We start from the raw sequence: 6706 nt of genomic DNA, 5'->3' as shown, positions 1-6706 counted from the left end.
TAGGGTGAAATGTAGTGTGTTGTACTAGAGAACTGTGCTTAAAATATTTGTAACTGCTGTACTCAGATTGTTTCTACTGTTCACCATAATTTTGTTATTTTTACCTTGTGTAATAAATACTCATGTTCTTGTGAATATTAGTTTATGAAGATGACATAGTTTAAAAATCATTCTTTTCATTTTAGTGCTTTCCCAGTAGATAAAACATCTGCTTTTTGAATGAAATAAAACACCAAACTAAAGCATAATCTATGCTCTTAATCTTATGAGGAGTAAAAATGTTGTTCTAGTACTTTAATTAGTATATAGCCAAAAAGTTTCCGGTGTAGAAATTAGTTTTAGCACAAATTATTTTTTAGTTTAGTCATTTGAGGTCCCTCTCCCCCTTTATATTGTTACATATAACAAAAACTCAAGTGTCAGAATTAGCTTTTTAAAAATAAATTTTATTTATAATTTGGGGTTTGATAGTAAAATATATTTTTGTTTGCTAAATGAAGGAAGCTGTTTTAATTATTTTAATATTAAATTTGATTTTTTTTAAGTTGAAGTGGGATTTAGATAACTATGTGAACATCTTTAAAGATTTGTTTTAATTTTATCACTCTTTGGTACTTTTAGCAGTCAAGGTAACATTTCTTTCTCCTCTATGCTAAAAATTCAATAAATATGGATATGAATAAATACTTTATTAAAAAGTAGAAAATGAAAGAATACTAATTTGTTCCCTTTTCTATTCAAAATTGGCTTTAGAGTTTTTCGAATTAAAGCTTGGATAAACTAAGACTTGAATACTCATGTTTTTATTTAAATGTGAATTATTTTAAATTTAGTTGTGATATTCTCTGGTTTTGGTTGATATAAATTGTCAATTTTATGGCTTTAAAGTCTTTGAAAATATCTAATAATGAAACAGCAGATATTGATTTGTTTTCTGTTTTGTGGCAGGTTTAATGGGATGTTGAGAAATAAACTGGATAGATGTTAAATAGATTTAGAGAATCTTAGAGATTCATAGTTTACTAATGGTATACACAGTTTGACACTTCGTAGTAATGAAAATTATTTTGTGGATATAACATTTTTTTTCTTGAAAAATTATGACCAGTAAATATAGTTTTATTGGCATTCATTCATTTAGTAGAAGTTTATTGAGTGCCACTTCTCTGCCAGTACTACAGAAAAATAAACTCAGACAAGCAAAGTTCATTTTCTCCCCTCAAAAAGGAAGGGTTTGTAAGTTAGCAAGAAGGGCAACAAACAAGTGACAGAATGCACAGTGAGAGACCTGCTACACAGAAATGTGCACAGAGTTCTGCAGTGGCCTGGGAAAGGGTGAAGCCACAGAGACTGCACCATACTGACTTCTCTAGAGAAAATGAGGGGCGGGGGTGGGGGGCAGGCCGAGGGAGAAGTGCTCTAGGAATGGGAACAGCACACAGGTGGGGAGGGTAGATCCTTAAGGAAATGGATAATTAGTTGTATATGGCTGGAGCTTGGAGGGAGAGAGAAGAGGTGAGGGGGGTGGCTCATGTTAAGAGATCAGACAGGGGACTAGAGGTCAGATTAAGGAGAGTCTTTTATACCTTGCTGAGGTGTTTGAGTTTTATTTGCAGCCAGTGAGAGACCACTGAGAGATTTTTAAGCCAGTGAGTGACATTATTCTATTTTCATTTTAGAAGTATCCCTCTAATGTTGCATTTCTGAAGAATATCACTGCTTATCTATTACAAGTTTAAGGGTCTAAAATAACACACATTTATTATCTCACAGTTTCTTTGTAGCAGTCATGCACCCATAATCATATATATGCCATCTCTTTGCAATATTGTGTTGGTTAGAAACAAGTCAGAGGTCACATCCACACTTGAAGGGGAGATGACTATACAAGGTAAGATTCTAGAAGTATTCAGAATTACACTGGAAAATATGTATGTTCCCACCCACAGTAAGCCAAAGTTTGAGAGCACAGTCTCCCAAACCATCCTCATTTCTTATACCAACTGAAAGTTTGGGGGGTTCCCCAAACTACCCTCACATTTGATAATTTTCTAGGACTCATGGAACTCACTGAAAACCATTCTATTCATGGTTATGTTTTATCACAGGGAAAGGATACACATAAACATCAGCCAGAGGAAGAGACCCATTGGACAGAGTCTATGAGGGTTCCAAGTGCCGAGCTTCCATTGTTCTTAGGATGCGTTACCCGCCCAGCATTGGTGTATGACAAGGAATATGGGTATTGCCAACCATGAAAACACTACTGAGCCTCACAGTTCAGTTTTTACTGGGGCTTCATTACATATGCACGGTCAATTGAGTATCCCACATGGTTGAACTCTGCCCCCAGGTTGACTGATACTATATGACACATCCTAAATCACATGGTTGTCTTTCTGGCATGGCCAACCTAAGACTATTTGGTATGGCCCGTCCCACCCTAAGATTGGATGTGTTAACCCGCATTCTAAACAAAGATAGAGATTACCTCCTAGAAGCTGACAGCAAAGCCCAAACCCCTCTTTGGTGTCAAATTCTTTACTACATAGTTTCCAGTATAAAATATGTTTCAAAGTTAGATTGTTTTCTACTCCATAAAGAACTATTGTGTCCTGGTAGAAAGCTGTTTAGCTTTCACTGAACAGTAATAAAAGGTGAAAGCTAAGGCTCAAGAGCAGGCATTTATCCAAAATTGAGAGGGTTATCTCTGTGGAGTTCTTTTTGGTGACCCTGCCACATTATCCTTGGTATCTTTATAGGGTTTTATATCTTTGAAGGTGTCCCAGAATTTTGCCTTGTGTAGTCATCTCCCCTTCAGTGTGGGAATGACCTCTAACTTGTTTCTAATGAACATTCTAGGATTTTATGGGAAGTCTATGATTTGAATCTCTGTCTCAAATCTCTGCTTATGCCTGAAGCCTAGTTGTTTGGTCAAATGAGATAAAGATGTAGTTGTTTGGTCAAATGAGATAAAGATGCGAACCCAAGTACTTCCCGGACTAAAGGCTTAAGTTTAAAGGGAGGGGAATTATGACTCAATATAAAGAAGGGTTAATGTTAAAAATTTATCGTATTTGTGATTTTAATTTTTCTGAGTAGTACATAAGTCTAGGTATAATAAGTTTGCAACCTAAACATGTAAGGACAGACATATCCATAAATGCTGTGCTATTTACTTGCTAGGCATACCAGGTTATACTTATTTAGGAAATTGGAATGTGTAAGAAACTTTGGATTTTTAGCGGTTATGATTTAATTTTGTTTCCAGCTACTGTTATTCTTTATTTCTAAGATTTAGAAAAGATGTATTTGGAATCAGGAAATTGGGGTTTTAGTTCTAGCTTTCCATGGGTCATATGAATCCTTTGCTATAGTAAAAGTATACAGAAGAGACAGGTTTATTTCTTCTGTTTTTTCCCCATGGAATTGGTTTAGTATGTTACGTGATATGCATACATCTGCATTTTGGGTTAGTGGTTCCAACTTGAGGAATAAAGTAAAAATGTATAGTTTTCAGGTAATATTTAAACACATGCTAAACATTTTCAACCAGTATTATTATAAGCAAATTTATTAAATATCCTTTATTTTTATTTCCTTTCTAATATGTTTGCTAATTAAGCTTGGGTTCATGGTATGATTTGGATTTATTTGTTAGTGGTCACAAACACACACAGTTCAGCCTCAGAGCTAATATAGCTAATACCTTGAAGTGTAATGAGAAAATTGATGAATTTTCATCTTTTTCTTTCCTGATATAAATATATCATCTGGTTTTGTTTGCAGCTCTGGTAGGAGGTAGAACTTTATTCTTCCATCCTCCTAGGGAAAACATTGGTGGTTATTTGTTTTGTTTTCTTTTTAATGAGAAATACTTGGGGTAGACATGAGTTCCTCTGGACATTTTTGAGTAACAAAAGATGGTTGTTAACCTGCCTCCTTACTTGGCCCTGCAGCTGGAGGACATTTTGTGACGTGTTTATATATACATGCCTTTAAAGGGAGAGCAGAGGTGACCTCTTCTTCCTAATAGACAGGAAGAGTTTGACTACTCTAGCCAGAGGAGCCAGGCAGCCAAGTGCCTTTTGAGGGATGGAGGGAACTCTGCTTCCCACCCTTGTAGGCCATCTAGAGGTGCTTTGGAAGCTGAACCATCAAATAATGACTTGGAATATGTTTGTGGTGGGTATATGATTTAAGCTCCCTCCTCTCTCTCCCTAATGAAATCTTTAGTAAATTCTGTCTTGTTTACTAGTCTTTTGTACAAGTGGAACCTTGCAAGGAACCTGAAAGATGCTAACTCCATTCTAGAGGTTCCCCGAGAGAGCGCCAAGGCATGCAAAGCACAGCTGATGGCTGGGGGCACATATATCCAGTGGGCTGCTGGGCTGGACATACTGCAGTAATTACTGCTTGTAGGGTACCTGTAACTGGCATGCAGTTTGTTAAATGCTTTGGTATGTATACTATCTCTACTTGTCCTTATAACAGCCCTGTGAGAACCACCTTCCTTACAGAAATGCAGAAAGGGAGGCTTCAAGCAGTAACTTACTCAGAGTCATCTTGCTTAGTTATGAGTGTGAAGTCAGGCTTCTACCAAGGTATATCTGATTTCAAGTTCCTTGTTACAAACTGCTAAACTGTGCAGGTTTTTTCTTCACTAAGCCTATTCATTGAAGATTAAAATGTATTTTCATTTGTCAATTTAGGAGGAGATAAAAATAGGTGCTCCAGAATTCTGAAAATTTGGAGGGTTTTAACTGTGCAAGAGGTGAAATAAGTAATTACCACATCTTTATATTAATCTCACCGTAGGACCTGTTTTCTCCACTCTTGCCAATCAGTCCCTACTCACACATCAAAGTACCACCTCTTTGAAGCCTTCAACTGCTTCACATCCTGGCCAGAAATAAAGTTGGCATATCTGTGTTCACATCATGTTTCAGTTACTGCCACATTGTATTTCTTTCTTCCTTTTGTTAGAGTGAGTTATTAGATTTTATTGTCTCTGTTAAATTTTTAAATAACAGCTTTATTGAAATAATTCACATCTCATGCAATTTACTTTTTTAAAGTGTACAATTCAATAGTTTTTAGTATTTTCAAACTTGTACAATCATCACTGTAATCAATTTCAGAATATTTTCATCACCCCCAAAAGAAAGACTCTATCCATTGTCAGTCATCCCCCAGTTTCCCTTTATTCTCCTGCCCCCCAACCCCAGGCAGCCAATAATCTTTCTGTCTCTATAGACTTGCCTCTTCTAGACATTTTATATAAATGGAATCATACAGTAGGTGGTCTTCTGTGACTGACTTCACTAGCATAATGTCTTCATGGTTCATCCATGTAGTAACTTGTATCAGTACTTCATTCCTTCTTTTGGCTGAATAATTTTCCATTGTGTGGATATACCACATTTTGTTTATCCTTTCATCAGCTGAAAGACATTTGAGTGGTTTCCACTTTTTGGCTATTAATGAATAATGCTGCTATGAACATTTGTGTACATGTTTTTGTGTGAACATATGTGTTCAGTTCTCTTAGGTATGTATCTAGGAGTAGAATTATTGGATCATAGGTAACTAACTTTTTGAAGAACTGCCAGACTGCTTTCCAAAGCAGCTGCACCATTTGACTGCGTCACCAGCGGATTCCACTTTCTGTACCTCCTCATTAATACTTATTATTTGTCTGCCTTTTTGATTATAGCCATCCAGTGAATGTAAAGGAATATCTCGCTGTGGTTTTGATTTGCATTTTCCTGATGGCTCCTCATTAAATTTTAAATTGTTCTGGGTAAGAAATAGTCTTCTCTTTCTGATCTCCTAAAACACCCACAGTATTTTCCACATATTAGCTCATAATAAATGTTTAAATTTATAACCCTATTTTAAAAAATTTCATTAAAGGGGGAGATGGTCCTTAAAGTTTTTTACCTCTTTGGAAAATGTGCTCTACCCACATCACTATCATTTTGCTCTTACCTTTACCCTCACACCTGTGTCTCATAGCGTCACAGGTGCACATATGTATTATGTTTGATCTCTCATTACTAAGCCCTGCATACCAAATGACTTGCTGAATGTTAATTAAATGAATGAATGAATGGAGTGTTGTTCCTGTTCATTCTGGATTGTTGAGCTTGTCCCTGGGGACATGTGGGTGTTCTGTTTCTGCTACATGCTAATAACCTACTCAAAGATATAAAGAGCATTAGAGGCTTCATTTTAAACTGTCATCTCCAGAAAAATAGACTTACCACTAGACAACTGCTTTTAAAATACAGTTTTAATTTGTCTTTTTGCATACTATTTAAATTGTTACTGTTTGTTTGAGGGGTTTCCTGTGTAGGCAGTTCCAGATTTGTGTTTATTCCTTATCTGAGGAATTCTGTGAAATATTAGCCTGGTAAATCAAGAAAGTTCATCATAGAAGCTATACTTCATTATAAGGCATACTTAAAATGCTTCAAAATGATATATGATTTTTAAGGATTTAAAGAAGATATCAAAGCCTGTCATTCAAATTTCAAAGGAACTCTATTCAACTTTAACACTATGTAAATAAACATTGGCTGATATACATATATGTTTCTAATATATCGTGCTAGGAAAATAAAAGTGTTTAATTATGTTGATATACTTTCTTGTGCTAACATTAACTTAACCTTGTGAACAGAGCAGTTATTTATTAGCCAAT

General features: G+C 35.6%; 1 protein-coding gene across 1 annotated transcript in view; it reads left to right on the top strand.

The window, feature by feature from the left end:
• Positions 1-6706, top strand: part of CENPP (centromere protein P) — a gene marked incomplete at its 5' end in the record, with an annotated part of 225920 nt that overhangs the window by 79724 nt on the left and 139490 nt on the right. The window lies entirely within an intron of this gene.

The sequence above is a fragment of the Leucopleurus acutus genome (assembly GCF_964270905.1).
Source record: "Leucopleurus acutus genome assembly, chromosome: 7".
NCBI lineage: Eukaryota > Metazoa > Chordata > Mammalia > Artiodactyla > Delphinidae > Leucopleurus > Leucopleurus acutus.
The sequence above is the reverse complement of the archived record's forward strand: the minus strand, read 5'-3'. Positions and strand labels throughout refer to the sequence as shown.